General features: G+C 43.6%; 1 protein-coding gene across 8 annotated transcripts in view; it reads right to left on the bottom strand.

Annotated features, from left to right (window-relative positions):
- The window catches only part of LOC146829749 (class I histocompatibility antigen, Gogo-B*0103 alpha chain-like), a 579,784-nt gene that overhangs the window by 338,717 nt on the left and 221,279 nt on the right, over positions 1–19,788 (bottom strand). The gene's annotated exons all lie outside the window — the stretch shown is intronic.

The following is a 19,788-nucleotide window of genomic DNA, read 5'->3' as shown; positions in this document are numbered from 1 at the left end:
TTAATAAAGACAAGATGACTCTGGCAGTTAATGCACCTGCTGCAGGGATCTGTGTGTACCCAGCAACTTGTAGGGGATAATATTAAAGACAAGATAACTCTGGAGGTTAATGCACCTGCTTCAGCGATATGTGTGTACCCAGCAACTTGTAGGGGATAATAATAAAGACAAGATAACTCTGGTGATTAATGCACTTGCTGCAGAGATCTGTGTGTACCCAGCAACTTGTAGGGGATAATAATTCTGGCAAGATAACTCTGGCGGTTAATGCACTTGCTGCAGAGATCTGTGTGTAGCCAACAACTTGTAGGGGATAATAATAAAGACAAGATAACTCCGGCGGTTAATGCACTTGCTGCAGAGATCTGTGGTTACTCAGCAACCTTTAGGGCATAATAGTACTAGCAAGATAACTCTGGGGGTAAATGAACTTGCTGCAGAGATCTGTGTGCCTAGCAACGTTTAGGGGATAATAATAAAGGCAAGATAAATCTGGCGGTTAATGCACTTGCTGCAGAGATCTGTGGATACCCAGCAACCTTTAGGGCATAATAGTACTAGCAAGATAACTCTGGCGATTAATGCCCTTGCTGCAGAGATCTGTGTGCCCAACAACTTGTAAGGGATAAGAATAAAAGCAAGGTGACTCTGGCAGTTAATGCACTTGCTGCAGAGATCTGTGGTTACTCAGCAACCTTTAGGGCCTAATAGGACTAGCAAGATAACTCTGGGGGTAAATGCATTTGCTGCAGAGATCTGTGGATACCAAGCAACCTTTAGGGGATAATAGTACCAGCAAGATAACTCTGGGGTAAATGCACTTGCTGCAGAGATCTGTGTGTCTAGCAACTTGTAGGGGATAATAAGAAAGACAAGATAACTCTGACGGTTAATGCATTTGCTGCAGAGATCTGTGGATACCCAGCAACCTTTAGAGCATAATGGTACTAGCAAGATAACTCTAGGGGCAAATGCACTTGCTGCAGAGATCTGTGTGCATAGCAACTTGTAGGGGATAATAATAAAAACAAGATAACTCTGGCGGTTAATGCACTTGCGTCAGGGATCTGTGGGTACCCAGCAACTTGTAGGGGATAATAATAAAAACAAGATAACTATGGCGCTTAATGTACCTGCTGCAGGGATCTGTGTGTACCCAGCACCTTGTGGGGAATATTAATAAAGACAAGATGACACTGGCGGTTAATGCACCTGCTGCAGAGATCTGTGGATACCCAGCAACGTTTAGGGCATAATAGTACTAGCAAGATAACTCTGGTGGTTAATGCACTTGCTGCAGAGATGTGTGTGCCCAACAACTGTTAGGGCATAATAGTACTAGCAGGATAACTCTGGTGGTTAATGCACTTGCTGCAGAGAACTGTGTGCCTAGTAACTTGTAGTGGATAATAGTAAAGACAAGATGACTCTGGCGGTTAATGCACCTCCTGCAGGGATCTGTGTGTACCCAGTAACTTGTAGGGGATAATAATAAAGACAAGATAACTCTGGCAGTTAATGCACCTGCTGCAGGGATCTGTGTGTACCCAGCAACTTGAAGGGGATAATAATAAAGACAAGATAACTCTGGCGGTTAATGCACTTGCTGCAGAGATCTGTGGTTACTCAGCAACCTTTAGGGCATAATAGTACTAGCAAGATAACTCTGGGGGTAAATGCACTTGCTGCAGAGATCTGTGTGCCTAGCAACTTGTAGGGGATAATAATGAAAACAAGATAACTTTGGCGGTTAATGCACTTGCTTTGGGGATCTGTGTGTACCCAGCAACTTGTAGGGAATATTAATAAAGACAAGATGACACTGGCCGTTAATGCACCTGCTGCAGTAATCTGTGTGTACCCAGCAAATTGTAGGGGATAATAATTCTGGCAAGATAACTCTGGCAGTTAGTGCACTTGCTGTAGAGATCTGTGGATACCCAGCAACCTTTAGGGCATAATAGTACTAGCAAGATAACTCTGGGGGTAAATGCACTTGCTGGAGAAATCTGTGTGCCTAGCAACTTGTAGGGGATAATAAAAAGGCAACATAACTCTGGCGGTTAACGCTCTTTCTGCAGAGATCTGTGGATACCCAGCAACCTTTAGGGCATAATGGTACTAGCAAGATAACTCTGGGGGTAAATGGCACTTACTGCAGAGATCTGTGTGCCTGGCACCTTGTAGGGGATAATAATAAAGGCAAGATACCTCTGGCGGATAATGCACTTGCTGCAAAGATCTGTGGCTACACAGCAACCTATAGGGCATAATAGTACTAGCAAGATAACGGTGGAGGTAAATGCACTTGCTGAATAGATCTGTGTGCCTAGCAACTTTTAGGGTATAATAATAAAGGAAAGATGACTCTGGCGGTTAATGCACCTGCTGCAGGGATCTGTGTGTACCCAGCAACTTGTAGGGGATAATAATTCTAGCAAGATAACTCTGGCGGTAAATTCACTTGCTGCAGAGATCTGTGTGCCTTGTAACTTGTAGTGGATAATAATAAAGACATGATGACTCTGGCGGTTAATGCACCTGCTAAAGGGATCTGTGTGTACCCAGCAACTTGTAGGAGATAATAATAAAGACAAGATAACTCTGGAGGTTAATGCACCTGCTTCAGGGATATGTGTGTACCCGGCAACTTGTAGGGGATAATAATAAAGACAAGATAACTCTGGCAGTTAATGCACCTGCTGCAGGGATCTGTGTGTACCCAGCAACTTGAAGGCGATAATAATAAAGACAAGATAACTCTGGCAATTAATGCACTTGCTGCAGAGATCTGTGTGTACCCAGCAACTTGTAGGGGATAATAATTCTGGCAAGATAACTCTGGAGGTTAATGCACTTGCTGCAGAGATCTGTGTGTACCCAACAACTTGTAGGGGATAATAATAAAGACAAGATGACTCTGGCGGTTAATGCACCTGCTGCAGGGATCTGTGTGTACCCAGCAACTTGTAGGAGATAATAATAAAGACAAGATAACTCTGGTGGTTAATGCACTTGCTGCAGAGATGTGTGTGCCCAACAACTTTTAGGGCATAATAGTACTAGCAGGATAACTCTGGTGGTTAATGCACCTGCTGCAGGGATCTGTGTGTACCCAGTAACTTGTAGGGGATAATAATAAAGACAAAATAACTCTGGAGGTTAATGCACCTGCTGCAGGGATATGTGTGTACCCAGCAACTTGTAGGAGATAATAATAAAGACAAGATAACTCTGGAGGTTAATGCACCTGCTTCTGGGATATGTGTGTACCCGGCAACTTGTAGGGGATAATAATAAAGACAAGATAACTCTGGCAGTTAATGCACCTGCTGCAGGGATCTGTGTGTACCCAGCAACTTGAAGGCGATAATAATAAAGACAAGATAACTCTGGCAATTAATGCACTTGCTGCAGAGATCTGTGTGTACCCAGCAACTTGTAGGGGATAATAATTCTGGCAAGATAACTCTGGAGGTTAATGCACTTGCTGCAGAGATCTGTGTGTACCCAACAACTTGTAGGGGATAATAATAAAGACAAGATGACTCTGGCGGTTAATGCACCTGCTGCAGGGATCTGTGTGTACCCAGCAACTTGTAGGAGATAATAATAAAGACAAGATAACTCTGGTGGTTAATGCACTTGCTGCAGAGATGTGTGTGCCCAACAACTTTTAGGGCATAATAGTACTAGCAGGATAACTCTGGTGGTTAATGCACCTGCTGCAGGGATCTGTGTGTACCCAGTAACTTGTAGGGGATAATAATAAAGACAAAATAACTCTGGAGGTTAATGCACCTGCTGCAGGGATATGTGTGTACCCAGCAACTTGTAGGGGATAATAATAAAGACAAGATAACTCTGGCAGTTAATGCACCTGCTGCAGGGATCTGTGTATACCCAGCAACTTGATGGGGATAATAATAAAGACAAGATAACTCTGGAGGTTAATGCACTTGCTGAAGTGATCTGTGTGTACCCAGCAACTTGTAGGGGGTAATAATTCTAGCAAGATAACTCTGGCTGTAAATTCACTTGCTGCAGAGATCTGTGTGCCTTGTAACTGGTAGTGGATAATAATAAAGACAAGATGACTCTGGCAGTTAATGCACCTGCTGCAGGGATCTGTGTGCCCAACAACTTGTAAGGGATAAGAATAAAGGCAAGGTAACTCTGGCAGTTAATGCACTTGCTGCAGAGATCTGTGGTTACTCAGCAACCTTTAGGGCCTAATAGGACTAGCAAGATAACTCTGGGGGTAAATGCACTTGCTGCAGAGATCTGTGTGCCCAACAACTTGTAAGGGATAAGAATAAAGGCAAGATAATTCCGGCGGTTAATGCACTTGCTGCAGAGATCTGTGGTTACTCAGCAACCTTTAGGGCATAATAGTACTAGCAAGATAACTCTGGGGTAAATGCACTTGCTGCAGAGATCTGTGTGTCTAGCAACTTGTGGGGAATATTAATAAAGACAAGATGACACTGGCGGTTAATGCACCTGCTGCAGAGATCTGTGGATACCCAGCAACCTTTAGGGCATAATAGTACTAGCAAGATAACTCTGGTGGTTAATGCACTTGCTGCAGAGATGTGTGTGCCCAACAACTTTTAGGGCATAATAGTACTAGCAGGATAACTCTGGCGGTTAATGCACCTGCTGCAGGGATCTGTGTGTACCCAGTAACTTGTAGGGGATAATAATAAAGACAAAATAACTATGGAGGTTAATGCACCTGCTGCAGGGATATGTGTGTACCCAGCAACTTGTAGGGGATAATAATAAAGACAAGATAACTCTGGCAGTTAATGCACCTGCTGCAGGGATCTGTGTATACCCAGCAACTTGATGGGGATAATAATAAAGACAAGATAACTCTGGCGGTTAATGCACTTGCTGAAGAGATCTGTGTGTACCCAGCAACTTGTAGGGGATAATAATTCTAGCAAGATAACTCTGGCGGTAAATTCACTTGCTGCAGAGATCTGTGTGCCTTGTAACTGGTAGTGGATAATAATAAAGACAAGATGACTCTGGCAGTTAATGCACCTGCTGCAGGGATCTGTGTGCCCAACAACTTGTAAGGGATAAGAATAAAGGCAAGGTAACTCTGGCAGTTAATGCACTTGCTGCAGAGATCTGTGGTTACTCAGCAACCTTTAGGGCCTAATAGGACTAGCAAGATAACTCTGGGGGTAAATGCACTTGCTGCAGAGATCTGTGTGCCCAACAACTTGTAAGGGATAAGAATAAAGGCAAGATAATTCCGGCGCTTAATGCACTTGCTGCAGAGATCTGTGGTTACTCAGCAACCTTTAGGGCATAATAGTACTAGCAAGATAACTCTGGGGTAAATGCACTTGCTGCAGAGATCTGTGTGTCTAGCAACTTGTGGGGAATATTAATAAAGACAAGATGACACTGGCGGTTAATGCACCTGCTGCAGAGATCTGTGGATACCCAGCAACCTTTAGGGCATAATAGTACTAGCAAGATAACTCTGGTGGTTAATGCACTTGCTGCAGAGATGTGTGTGCCCAACAACTTTTAGGGCATAATAGTACTAGCAGGATAACTCTGGCGGTTAATGCACCTGCTGCAGGGATCTGTGTGTACCCAGTAACTTGTAGGGGATAATAATAAAGACAAAATAACTCTGGAGATTAATGCACCTGCTGCAGGGATATGTGTGTACCCAGCAACTTGTAGGGGATAATAATAAAGACAAGATAACTCTGGCAGTTAATGCACCTGCTGCAGGGATCTGTGTATACCCAGCAACTTGATGGGGATAATAATAAAGACAAGATAACTCTGGCGGTTAATGCACTTGCTGAAGAGATCTGTGTGTACCCAGCAACTTGTAGGGGATAATAATTCTAGCAAGATAACTCTGGCGGTAAATTCACTTGCTGCAGAGATCTGTGTGCCTTGGAACTGGTAGTGGATAATAATAAAGACAAGATGACTCTGGCAGTTAATGCACCTGCTGCAGGGATCTGTGTGTACCCAGCAACTTGTAGGGGATAATATTAAAGACAAGATAACTCTGGAGGTTAATGCACCTGCTTCAGCGATATGTGTGTAGCCAACAACTTGTAGGGGATAATAATAAAGACAAGATAACTCCGGCAGTTAATGCACTTGCTGCAGAGATCTGTGGTTACTCAGCAACCTTTAGGGCATAATAGTACTAGCAAGATAACTCTGGGGGTAAATGCACTTGCTGCAGAGATCTGTGTGCCTAGCAACGTTTAGGGGATAATAATAAAGGCAAGATAAATCTGGCGGTTAATGCACTTGCTGCAGAGATCTGTGGATACCCAGCAACCTTTAGGGCATAATAGTACTAGCAAGATAACTCTGGCAGTTAATGCCCTTGCTGCAGAGATCTGTGTGCCCAACAACTTGTAAGGGATAAGAATAAAGGCAAGGTGACTCTGGCAGTTAATGCACTTGCTGCAGAGATCTGTGGTTACTCAGCAACCTTTAGGGCCTAATAGGACTAGCAAGATAACTCTGGGGGTAAATGCATTTGCTGCAGAGATCTGTGGATACCAAGCAACCTTTAGGGAATAATAGTACCAGCAAGATAACTCTGGGGTAAATGCACTTGCTGCAGAGATCTGTGTGTCTAGCAACTTGTAGGGGATAATAAGAAAGACAAGATAACTCTGGCGGTTAATGCATTTGCTGCAGAGATCTGTGGATACCCAGCAACCTTTAGAGCATAATGGTACTAGCAAGATAACTCTAGGGGCAAATGCACTTGCTGCAGAGATCTGTGTGCATAGCAACTTGTAGGGGATAATAATAAAAACAAGATAACTCTGGCGGTTAATGCACTTGCGTCAGGGATCTGTGGGTACCCAGCAACTTGTAGGGGATAATAATAAAAACAAGATAACTATGGCGCTTAATGTACCTGCTGCAGGGATCTGTGTGTACCCAGCACCTTGTGGGGAATATTAATAAAGACAAGATGACACTGGCGGTTAATGCACCTGCTGCAGAGATCTGTGGATACCCAGCAACATTTAGGGCATAATAGTACTAGCAAGATAACTCTGGTGGTTAATGCACTTGCTGCAGAGATGTGTGTGCCCAACAACTGTTAGGGCATAATAGTACTAGCAGGATAACTCTGGTGGTTAATGCACTTGCTGCAGAGAACTGTGTGCCTAGTAACTTGTAGTGGATAATAGTAAAGACAAGATGACTCTGGCGGTTAATGCACCTCATGCAGGGATCTGTGTGTACCCAGTAACTTGTAGGGGATAATAATAAAGACAAGATAACTCTGGCAGTTAATGCACCTGCTGCAGCGATCTGTGTGTACCCAGCAACTTGAAGGGGATAATAATAAAGACAAGATAACTCTGGTGGTTAATGCACTTGCTGCAGAGATCTGTGTGTACCCAGCAACTTGTAGGGGATACTAATTCTGGCAAAGATAACTCTGGCGGTTAATGCACTTGCTACAGAGATCTGTGTGTACCCAACAACTTGTAGGGGATAATAATAAAGACAAGATGACTCTGGCGGTTAATGCACTTGCTGCAGAGATCTGTGTGCCCAACAACTTGTAGGGGGTAATAATAAAGGCAAGATAAATCTGGCGGTTAATGCACTTGCTGCAGAGATCTGTGTGTACCCAGCAACTTGTAGGGAATAATAATAAAGACAAGATAACTCTTCCGGTTAATGTACTTGCTGCAGAGATCAGTGGCTACCCAGCAACCTTTGGGGCATAACAGTACTAGCAAGATAACTCTGGCGGTTAATGCACTTGCTGCAGAGCTCTATGTGCCTAGCAACCTGTAGGGGATAATAATAAAGTCAAGATTACTCTGGCGGTTAATGCACTTTCTGCAGAGATCTGTGGATACCCAGCAACCTTTAGGGCATAATAGAACTAGCAAGATAACTCTGGCGGTTAATGCACTTGCTGCAGAGATCTGTGTGCCCAACAACTTGTAAGAGATAGGAATAAAGGCAAGATAACTCCGGCGGTTAATGCACTTGCTGCAGAGATATATGGTTACTCAGCAACCTTTACGGCATAATAGTACTAGCAAGATATCTCTGGGGGTAAATGCACTTGCTGCAGAGATCTGTGTGCCTAGCAACGTTTAGGGGATAATAATAAAGGCGAGATAAATCTGGCGGTTAATGCACTTGCTGCAGAGATCTGTGGATACCCAGCAACCTTTAGGGCATAATAGTACTAGCAAGATGACTCTGGCGGTTAATTCCCTTGCTGCAGAGATCTGTGTGCCCAACAACTTGTAAGGGATAAGAATAAAGGCAAGGTAACTCTGGCGGTTAATGCACTTGCTGCAGAGATCTGTGGTTACTCAGCAACCTTTAGGGCCTGATAGGACTAGCAAGATAACTCTGGGTGTAAATGTACTTGCTGCAGAGATCTGTGTGTCTAGCAACTTGTAGGGGATAACAATAAAGACAAAATAACTCTGGCGGTTAATGCATTTGCTACAGAGATCTGTGGATACCAAGCAACCTTTAGGGGATAATAGTACTAGCAATATAACTCTGGGGTAAATGCACTTGCGTCAGGGATCTGTGGGTACCCAGCAACTTGTAGGGGATAATAATAAAAACAAGATAACTATGGCGCTTAATGTAGCTGCTGCAGGGATCTGTGTGTACCCAGCACCGTGTGGGGAATATTAATAAAGACAAGATGACACTGGCGGTTAATGCACCTGCTGCAGAGATCTGTGGATACCCAGCAACATTTAGGGCATAATAGTACTAGCAAGATAACTCTGGTGGTTAATGCACTTGCTGCAGAGATGTGTGTGCCCAACAACTTTTAGGGCATAATAGTACTAGCAGGATAACTCTGGCGGTTAATGCACCTGCTGCAGGGATCTGTGTGTACCCAGTAACTTGTAGGGGATAATAATAAAGACAAAATAACTCTGGAGGTTAATGCACCTGCTGCAGGGATATGTGTGTACCCAGCAACTTGTAGGGGATAATAATAAAGACAAGATAACTCTGGCAGTTAATGCACCTGCTGCAGGGATCTGTGTATACCCAGCAACTTGATGGGGATAATAATTGATGGGGATAATAATAAAGACAAGATAACTCTGGCGGTTAATGCACTTGCTGAAGAGATCTGTGTGTACCCAGCAACTTGTAGGGGATAATAATTCTAGCAAGATAACTCTGGCGGTAAATTCACTTGCTGCAGAGATCTGTGTGCCTTGTAACTGGTAGTGGATAATAATAAAGACAAGATGACTCTGGCAGTTAATGCACCTGCTGCAGGGATCTGTGTGTACCCAGCAACTTGTAGGGGATAATATTAAAGACAAGATAACTCTGGAGGTTAATGCACCTGCTTCAGCGATATGTGTGTACCCAGCAACTTGTAGGGGATAATAATAAAGACAAGATAACTCTGGCAGTTAATGCACCTGCTGCAGGGATCTGTGTGTACCCAGCAACTTGAAGGGGATAATAATAAAGACAAGATAACTCTGGCGGTTAATGCACTTGCTGAAGAGATCTGTGTGTACCCAGCAACTTATAAGGGATAATAATTCTGGCAAGATAACTCTGGCGGTTAATGCACTTGCTTTGGGGATCTGTGTGTACCCAGCAACTTGTAGGGAATATTAATAAAGACAAGATGACACTGGCGGTTAATGCACCTGCTGCAGTAATCTGTGTGTACCCAGCAAATTGTAGGGGATAATAATTCTGGCAAGATAACTCTGGCAGTTAGTGCACTTGCTGTAGAGATCTGTGGATACCCAGCAACCTTTAGGGCATAATAGTACTAGCAAGATAACTCTGGGGGTAAATGCACTTGCTGGAGAAATCTGTGTGCCTAGCAACTTGTAGGGGATAATAAAAAGGCAACATAACTCTGGCGGTTAACGCTCTTTCTGCAGAGATCTGTGGATACCCAGCAACCTTTAGGGCATAATGGTACTAGCAAGATAACTCTGGGGGTAAATGGCACTTACTGCAGAGATCTGTGTGCCTGGCACCTTGTAGGGGATAATAATAAAGGCAAGATACCTCTGGCGGATAATGCATTTGCTGCAAAGATCTGTGGCTACACAGCAACCTATAGGGCATAATAGTACTAGCAAGATAACGGTGGAGGTAAATGCACTTGCTGAAGAGATCTGTGTGCCTAGCAACTTTTAGGGTATAATAATAAAGGAAAGATGACTCTGGCGGTTAATGCACCTGCTGCAGGGATCTGTGTGTACCCAGCAACTTGTAGGGGATAATAATTCTAGCAAGATAACTCTGGCGGTAAATTCACTTGCTGCAGAGATCTGTGTGCCTTGTAACTTGTAGTGGATAATAATAAAGACAAGATGACTCTGGCGGTTAATGCACCTGCTGCAGGGATCTGTGTGTACCCAGCAACTTGTAGGAGATAATAATAAAGACAAGATAACTCTGGAGGTTAATGCACCTGCTTCAGGGATATGTGTGTACCCGGCAACTTGTAGGGGATAATAATAAAGACAAGATAACTCTGGCAGTTAATGCACCTGCTGCAGGGATCTGTGTGTACCCAGCAACTTGAAGGCGATAATAATAAAGACAAGATAACTCTGGCAATTAATGCACTTGCTGCAGAGATCTGTGTGTACCCAGCAACTTGTAGGGGATAATAATTCTGGCAAGATAACTCTGGAGGTTAATGCACTTGCTGCAGAGATCTGTGTGTACCCAACAACTTGTAGGGGATAATAATAAAGACAAGATGACTCTGGCGGTTAATGCACCTGCTGCAGGGATCTGTGTGTACCCAGCAACTTGTAGGAGATAATAATAAAGACAAGATAACTCTGGTGGTTAATGCACTTGCTGCAGAGATGTGTGTGCCCAACAACTTTTAGGGCATAATAGTACTAGCAGGATAACTCTGGCGGTTAATGCACCTGCTGCAGGGATCTGTGTGTACCCAGTAACTTGTAGGGGATAATAATAAAGACAAAATAACTCTGGAGGTTAATGCACCTGCTGCAGGGATATGTGTGTACCCAGCAACTTGTAGGGGATAATAATAAAGACAAGATAACTCTGGCAGTTAATGCACCTGCTGCAGGGATCTGTGTATACCCAGCAACTTGATGGGGATAATAATAAAGACAAGATAACTCTGGAGGTTAATGCACTTGCTGAAGAGATCTGTGTGTACCCAGCAACTTGTAGTGGATAATAATTCTAGCAAGATAACTCTGGCGGTAAATTCACTTGCTGCAGAGATCTGTGTGCCTTGTAACTGGTAGTGGATAATAATAAAGACAAGATGACTCTGGCAGTTAATGCACCTGCTGCAGGGATCTGTGTGCCCAACAACTTGTAAGGGATAAGAATAAAGGCAAGGTAACTCTGGCAGTTAATGCACTTGCTGCAGAGATCTGTGGTTACTCAGCAACCTTTAGGGCCTAATAGGACTAGCAAGATAACTCTGGGGGTAAATGCACTTGCTGCAGAGATCTGTGTGCCCAACAACTTGTAAGGGATAAGAATAAAGGCAAGATAATTCCGGCGGTTAATGCACTTGCTGCAGAGATCTGTGGTTACTCAGCAACCTTTAGGGCATAATAGTACTAGCAAGATAACTCTGGGGTAAATGCACTTGCTGCAGAGATCTGTGTGTCTAGCAACTTGTGGGGAATATTAATAAAGACAAGATGACACTGGCGGTTAATGCACCTGCTGCAGAGATCTGTGGATACCCAGCAACCTTTAGGGCATAATAGTACTAGCAAGATAACTCTGGTGGTTAATGCACTTGCTGCAGAGATGTGTGTGCCCAACAACTTTTAGGGCATAATAGTACTAGCAGGATAACTCTGGCGGTTAATGCACCTGCTGCAGGGATCTGTGTGTACCCAGTAACTTGTAGGGGATAATAATAAAGACAAAATAACTCTGGAGGTTAATGCACCTGCTGCAGGGATATGTGTGTACCCAGCAACTTGTAGGGGATAATAATAAAGACAAGATAACTCTGGCAGTTAATGCACCTGCTGCAGGGATCTGTGTATACCCAGCAACTTGATGGGGATAATAATAAAGACAAGATAACTCTGGCGGTTAATGCACTTGCTGAAGAGATCTGTGTGTACCCAGCAACTTGTAGGGGATAATAATTCTAGCAAGATAACTCTGGCGGTAAATTCACTTGCTGCAGAGATCTGTGTGCCTTGTAACTGGTAGTGGATAATAATAAAGACAAGATGACTCTGGCAGTTAATGCACCTGCTGCAGGGATCTGTGTGCCCAACAACTTGTAAGGGATAAGAATAAAGGCAAGGTAACTCTGGCAGTTAATGCACTTGCTGCAGAGATCTGTGGTTACTCAGCAACCTTTGGGGCCTAATAGGACTAGCAAGATAACTCTGGGGGTAAATGCACTTGCTGCAGAGATCTGTGTGCCCAACAACTTGTAAGGGATAAGAATAAAGGCACGATAATTCCAGCGGTTAATGCACTTGCTGCAGAGATCTGTGGTTACTCAGCAACCTTTAGGGCATAATAGTACTAGCAAGATAACTCTGGGGTAAATGCACTTGCTGCAGAGATCTGTGTGCCTAGCAACTTGTGGGGAATATTAATAAAGACAAGATGACACTGGCGGTTAATGCACCTGCTGCAGAGATCTGTGGATACCCAGCAACCTTTAGGGCATAATAGTACTAGCAAGATAACTCTGGTGGTTAATGCACTTGCTGCAGAGATGTGTGTGCCCAACAACTTTTAGGGTATAATAGTACTAGCAGGATAACTCTGGCAGTTAATGCACCTGCTGCAGGGATCTGTGTGTACCCAGTAACTTGTAGGGGATAATAATAAAGACAAAATAACTCTGGAGATTAATGCACCTGCTGCAGGGATATGTGTGTACCCAGCAACTTGTAGGGGATAATAATAAAGACAAGATAACTCTGGCAGTTAATGCACCTGCTGCAGGGATCTGTGTATACCCAGCAACTTGATGGGGATAATAATAAAGACAAGATAACTCTGGCGGTTAATGCACTTGCTGAAGAGATCTGTGTGTACCCAGCAACCTGTAGGGGATAATAATTCTAGCAAGATAACTCTGGCGGTAAATTCACTTGCTGCAGAGATCTGTGTGCCTTGTAACTGGTAGTGGATAATAATAAAGACAAGATGACTCTGGCAGTTAATGCACCTGCTGCAGGGATCTGTGTGTACCCAGCAACTTGTAGGGGATAATATTAAAGACAAGATAACTCTGGAGGTTAATGCACCTGCTTCAGCGATATGTGTGTACCCAGCAACTTGTAGGGGATAATAATAAAGACAAGATAACTCTGGCGATTAATGCACTTGCTGCAGAGATCTGTGTGTACCCAGCAACTTGTAGGGGATAATAATTCTGGCAAGATAACTCTGGCGGTTAATGCACTTGCTGCAGAGATCTGTGTGTAGCCAACAACTTGTAGGGGATAATAATAAAGACAAGATAACTCCGGCAGTTAATGCACTTGCTGCAGAGATCTGTGGTTACTCAGCAACCTTTAGGGCATAATAGTACTAGCAAGATAACTCTGGGGGTAAATGCACTTGCTGCAGAGATCTGTGTGCCTAGCAACGTTTAGGGGATAATAATAAAGGCAAGATAAATCTGGCGGTTAATGCACTTGCTGCAGAGATCTGTGGATACCCAGCAACCTTTAGGGCATAATAGTACTAGCAAGATAACTCTGGCAGTTAATGCCCTTGCTGCAGAGGTCTGTGTGCCCAAAAACTTGTAAGGGATAAGAATAAAGGCAAGGTGACTCTGGCAGTTAATGCACTTGCTGCAGAGATCTGTGGTTACTCAGCAACCTTTAGGGCCTAATAGGACTAGCAAGATAACTCTGGGGGTAAATGCATTTGCTGCAGAGATCTGTGGATACCAAGCAACCTTTAGGGGATAATAGTACCAGCAAGATAACTCTGGGGTAAATGCACTTGCTGCAGAGATCTGTGTGTCTAGCAACTTGTAGGGGATAATAAGAAAGACAAGATAACTCTGGCGGTTAATGCATTTGCTGCAGAGATCTGTGGATACCCAGCAACCTTTAGAGCATAATGGTACTAGCAAGATAACTCTAGGGGCAAATGCACTTGCTGCAGAGATCTGTGTGCATAGCAACTTGTAGGGGATAATAATAAAAACAAGATAACTCTGGCGGTTAATGCACTTGCGTCAGGGATCTGTGGGTACCCAGCAACTTGTAGGGGATAATAATAAAAACAAGATAACTATGGCGCTTAATGTACCTGCTGCAGGGATCTGTGTGTACCCAGCACCTTGTGGGGAATATTAATAAAGACAAGATGACACTGGCGGTTAATGCACCTGCTGCAGAGATCTGTGGATACCCAGCAACGTTTAGGGCATAATAGTACTAGCAAGATAACTCTGGTGGTTAATGCACTTGCTGCAGAGATGTGTGTGCCCAACAACTGTTAGGGCATAATAGTACTAGCAGGATAACTCTGGTGGTTAATGCACTTGCTGCAGAGAACTGTGTGCCTAGTAACTTGTAGTGGATAATAGTAAAGACAAGATGACTCTGGCGGTTAATGCACCTCATGCAGGGATCTGTGTGTACCCAGTAACTTGTAGGGGATAATAATAAAGACAAGATAACTCTGGCAGTTAATGCACCTGCTGCAGCGATCTGTGTGTACCCAGCAACTTGAAGGGGATAATAATAAAGACAAGATAACTCTGGTGGTTAATGCACTTGCTGCAGAGATCTGTGTGTACCCAGCAACTTGTAGGGGATACTAATTCTGGCAAAGATAACTCTGGCGGTTAATGCACTTGCTACAGAGATCTGTGTGTACCCAACAACTTGTAGGGGGTAATAATAAAGACAAGATGACTCTGGCGGTTAATGCACTTGCTGCAGAGATCTGTGTGCCCAACAACTTGTAGGGGGTAATAATAAAGGCAAGATAAATCTGGCGGTTAATGCACTTGCTGCAGAGATCTGTGTGTAGCCAGCAACTTGTAGGGAATAATAATAAAGACAAGATAACTCTTCCGGTTAATGTACTTGCTGCAGAGATCAGTGGCTACCCAGCAACCTTTGGGGCATAACAGTACTAGCAAGATAACTCTGGCGGTTAATGCACTTGCTGCAGAGCTCTATGTGCCTAGCAACCTGTAGGGGATAATAATAAAGGCAAGATTACTCTGGCGGTTAATGCACTTGCTGCAGAGATCTGTGTGCCCAACAACTTGTAAGAGATAGGAATAAAGGCAAGATAACTCCGGCGGTTAATGCACTTGCTGCAGAGATATATGGTTACTCAGCAACCTTTACGGCATAATAGTACTAGCAAGATATCTCTGGGGGTAAATGCACTTGCTGCAGAGATCTGTGTGCCTAGCAACGTTTAGGGGATAATAATAAAGGCGAGATAAATCTGGTGGTTAATGCACTTGCTGCAGAGATCTGTGGATACCCAGCAACCTTTAGGGCATAATAGTACTAGCAAGATGACTCTGGCGGTTAATGCCCTTGCTGCAGAGATCTGTGTGCCCAACAACTTGTAAGGGATAAGAATAAAGGCAAGGTAACTCTGGCGGTTAATGCACTTGCTGCAGAGATCTGTAGTTACTCAGCAACCTTTAGGGCCTGATAGGACTAGCAAGATAACTCTGGGTGTAAATGTACTTGCTGCAGAGATCTGTGTGTCTAGCAACTTGTAGGGGATAACAATAAAGACAAAATAACTCTGGCGGTTAATGCATTTGCTGCAGAGATCTGTGGATACCAAGCAACCTTTAGGGGATAATAGTACTAGCAATATAACTCTGGGGTAAATGCACTTGCGTCAGGGATCTGTGGGTACCCAGCAACTTGTAGGGGATAATAATAAAAACAAGATAACTATGGCGCTTAATGTAGCTGCTGCAGGGATCTGTGTGTACCCAGCACCGTGTGGGGAATATTAATAAAGACAAGATGACACTGGCGGTTAATGCACCTGCTGCAGAGATCTGTGGATACCCAGCAACATTTAGGGCATAATAGTACTAGCAAGATAACTCTGGCGGTTAATGCACCTGCTGCAGGGATCTGTGTGTACCCAGTAACTTGTAGGGGATAATAATAAAGACAAAATAACTCTAGAGGTTAATGCACCTGCTGCAGGGATATGTGTGTACCCAGCAACTTGTAGGGGATAATAATAAAGACAAGATAACTCTGGCAGTTAATGCACCTGCTGCAGGGATCTGTGTATACCCAGCAACTTGATGGGGATAATAATTGATGGGGATAATAATAAAGACAAGATAACTCTGGCGGTTAATGCACTTGCTGAAGAGATCTGTGTGTACCCAGCAACTTGTAGGGGATAATAATTCTAGCAAGATAACTCTGGCGGTAAATTCACTTGCTGCAGAGATCTGTGTGCCTTGTAACTGGTAGTGGATAATAATAAAGACAAGATGACTCTGGCAGTTAATGCACCTGCTGCAGGGATCTGTGTGTACCCAGCAACTTGTAGGGGATAATATTAAAGACAAGATAACTCTGGAGGTTAATGCACCTGCTTCAGCGATATGTGTGTACCCAGCAACTTGTAGGGGATAATAATAAAGACAAGATAACTCTGGCAGTTAATGCACCTGCTGCAGGGATCTGTGTGTACCCAGCAACTTGAAGGGGATAATAATAAAGACAAGATAACTCTGGCGGTTAATGCACTTGCTGAAGAGATCTGTGTGTACCCAGCAACTTATAAGGGATAATAATTCTGGCAAGATAACTCTGGCGGTTAATGCACTTGCTGCAGAGATCTGTGGTTACTCAGCAACCTTTAGGGCATAATAGTACTAGCAAGATAACTCTGGGGGTAAATGCACTTGCTGCAGAGATCTGTGTGCCTAGCAACTTGTAGGGGATAATAATGAAAACAAGATAACTTTGGCGGTTAATGCACTTGCTTTGGGGATCTGTGTGTACCCAGCAACTTGTAGGGAATATTAATAAAGACAAGATGACACTGGCGGTTAATGCACCTGCTGCAGTAATCTGTGTGTACCCAGCAAATTGTAGGGGATAATAATTCTGGCAAGATAACTCTGGCAGTTAGTGCACTTGCTGTAGAGATCTGTGGATACCCAGCAACCTTTAGGGCATAATAGTACTAGCAAGATAACTCTGGGGGTAAATGCACTTGCTGGAGAAATCTGTGTGCCTAGCAACTTGTAGGGGATAATAAAAAGGCAACATAACTCTGGCGGTTAACGCTCTTTCTGCAGAGATCTGTGGATACCCAGCAACCTTTAGGGCATAATGGTACTAGCAAGATAACTCTGGGGGTAAATGGCACTTACTGCAGAGATCTGTGTGCCTGGCACCTTGTAGGGGATAATAATAAAGGCAAGATACCTCTGGCGGATAATGCACTTGCTGCAAAGATCTGTGGCTACACAGCAACCTATAGGGCATAATAGTACTAGCAAGATAACGGTGGAGGTAAATGCACTTGCTGAAGAGATCTGTGTGCCTAGCAACTTTTAGGGTATAATAATAAAGGAAAGATGACTCTGGCGGTTAATGCACCTGCTGCAGGGATCTGTGTGTACCCAGCAACTTGTAGGGGATAATAATTCTAGCAAGATAACTCTGGCGGTAAATTCACTTGCTGCAGAGATCTGTGTGCCTTGTAACTTGTAGTGGATAATAATAAAGACAAGATGACTCTGGCGGTTAATGCACCTGCTGCAGGGATCTGTGTGTACCCAGCAACTTGTAGGAGATAATAATAAAGACAAGATAACTCTGGAGGTTAATGCACCTGCTTCAGGGATATGTGTGTACCCGGCAACTTGTAGGGGATAATAATAAAGACAAGATAACTCTGGCAGTTAATGCACCTGCTGCAGGGATCTGTGTGTACCCAGCAACTTGAAGGCGATAATAATAAAGACAAGATAACTCTGGCAATTAATGCACTTGCTGCAGAGATCTGTGTGTACCCAGCAACTTGTAGGGGATAATAATTCTGGCAAGATAACTCTGGAGGTTAATGCACTTGCTGCAGAGATCTGTGTGTACCCAACAACTTGTAGGGGATAATAATAAAGACAAGATGACTCTGGCGGTTAATGCACCTGCTGCAGGGATCTGTGTGTACCCAGCAACTTGTAGGAGATAATAATAAAGACAAGATAACTCTGGTGGTTAATGCACTTGCTGCAGAGATGTGTGTGCCCAACAACTTTTAGGGCATAATAGTACTAGCAGGATAACTCTGGCGGTTAATGCACCTGCTGCAGGGATCTGTGTGTACCCAGTAACTTGTAGGGGATAATAATAAAGACAAAATAACTCTGGAGGTTAATGCACCTGCTGCAGGGATATGTGTGTACCCAGCAACTTGTAGGGGATAATAATAAAGACAAGATAACTCTGGCAGTTAATGCACCTGCTGCAGGGATCTGTGTATACCCAGGAACTTGATGGGGATAATAATAAAGACAAGATAACTCTGGAGGTTAATGCACTTGCTGAAGAGATCTGTGTGTACCCAGCAACTTGTAGTGGATAATAATTCTAGCAAGATAACTCTGGCGGTAAATTCACTTGCTGCAGAGATCTGTGTGCCTTGTAACTGGTAGTGGATAATAATAAAGACAAGATGACTCTGGCAGTTAATGCACCTGCTGCAGGGATCTGTGTGCCCAACAACTTGTAAGGGATAAGAATAAAGGCAAGGTAACTCTGGCAGTTAATGCACTTGCTGCAGAGATCTGTGGTTACTCAGCAACCTTTAGGGCCTAATAGGACTAGCAAGATAACTCTGGGGGTAAATGCACTTGCTGCAGGGATCTGTGTGTACCCAGTAACTTGTAGGGGATAATAATAAAGACAAAATAACTCTAGAGGTTAATGCACCTGCTGCAGGGATATGTGTGTACCCAGCAACTTGTAGGGGATAATAATAAAGACAAGATAACTCTGGCAGTTAATGCACCTGCTGCAGGGATCTGTGTATACCCAGCAACTTGATGGGGATAATAATTGATGGGGATAATAATAAAGACAAGATAACTCTGGCGGTTAATGCACTTGCTGAAGAGATCTGTGTGTACCCAGCAACTTGTAGGGGATAATAATTCTAGCAAGATAACTCTGGCGGTAAATTCACTTGCTGCAGAGATCTGTGTGCCTTGTAACTGGTAGTGGATAATAATAAAGACAAGATGACTCTGGCAGTTAATGCACCTGCTGCAGGGATCTGTGTGTACCCAGCAACTTGTAGGGGATAATATTAAAGACAAGATAACTCTGGAGGTTAATGCACCTGCTTCAGCGATATGTGTGTACCCAGCAACTTGTAGGGGATAATAATAAAGACAAGATAACTCTGGCAGTTAATGCACCTGCTGCAGGGATCTGTGTGTACCCAGCAACTTGAAGGGGATAATAATAAAGACAAGATAACTCTGGCGGTTAATGCACTTGCTGAAGAGATCTGTGTGTACCCAGCAACTTATAAGGGATAATAATTCTGGCAAGATAACTCTGGCGGTTAATGCACTTGCTGCAGAGATCTGTGGTTACTCAGCAACCTTTAGGGCATAATAGTACTAGCAAGATAACTCTGGGGGTAAATGCACTTGCTGCAGAGATCTGTGTGCCTAGCAACTTGTAGGGGATAATAATGAAAGCAAGATAACTTTGGCGGTTAATGCACTTGCTTTGGGGATCTGTGTGTACCCAGCAACTTGTA

This window comes from Triturus cristatus, chromosome 5_2 (assembly GCF_964204655.1).
Source record: "Triturus cristatus chromosome 5_2, aTriCri1.1, whole genome shotgun sequence".
In the NCBI taxonomy this organism is placed as follows: domain Eukaryota; kingdom Metazoa; phylum Chordata; class Amphibia; order Caudata; family Salamandridae; genus Triturus; species Triturus cristatus.
This window is presented reverse-complemented; position numbering and strand designations above follow the sequence as displayed.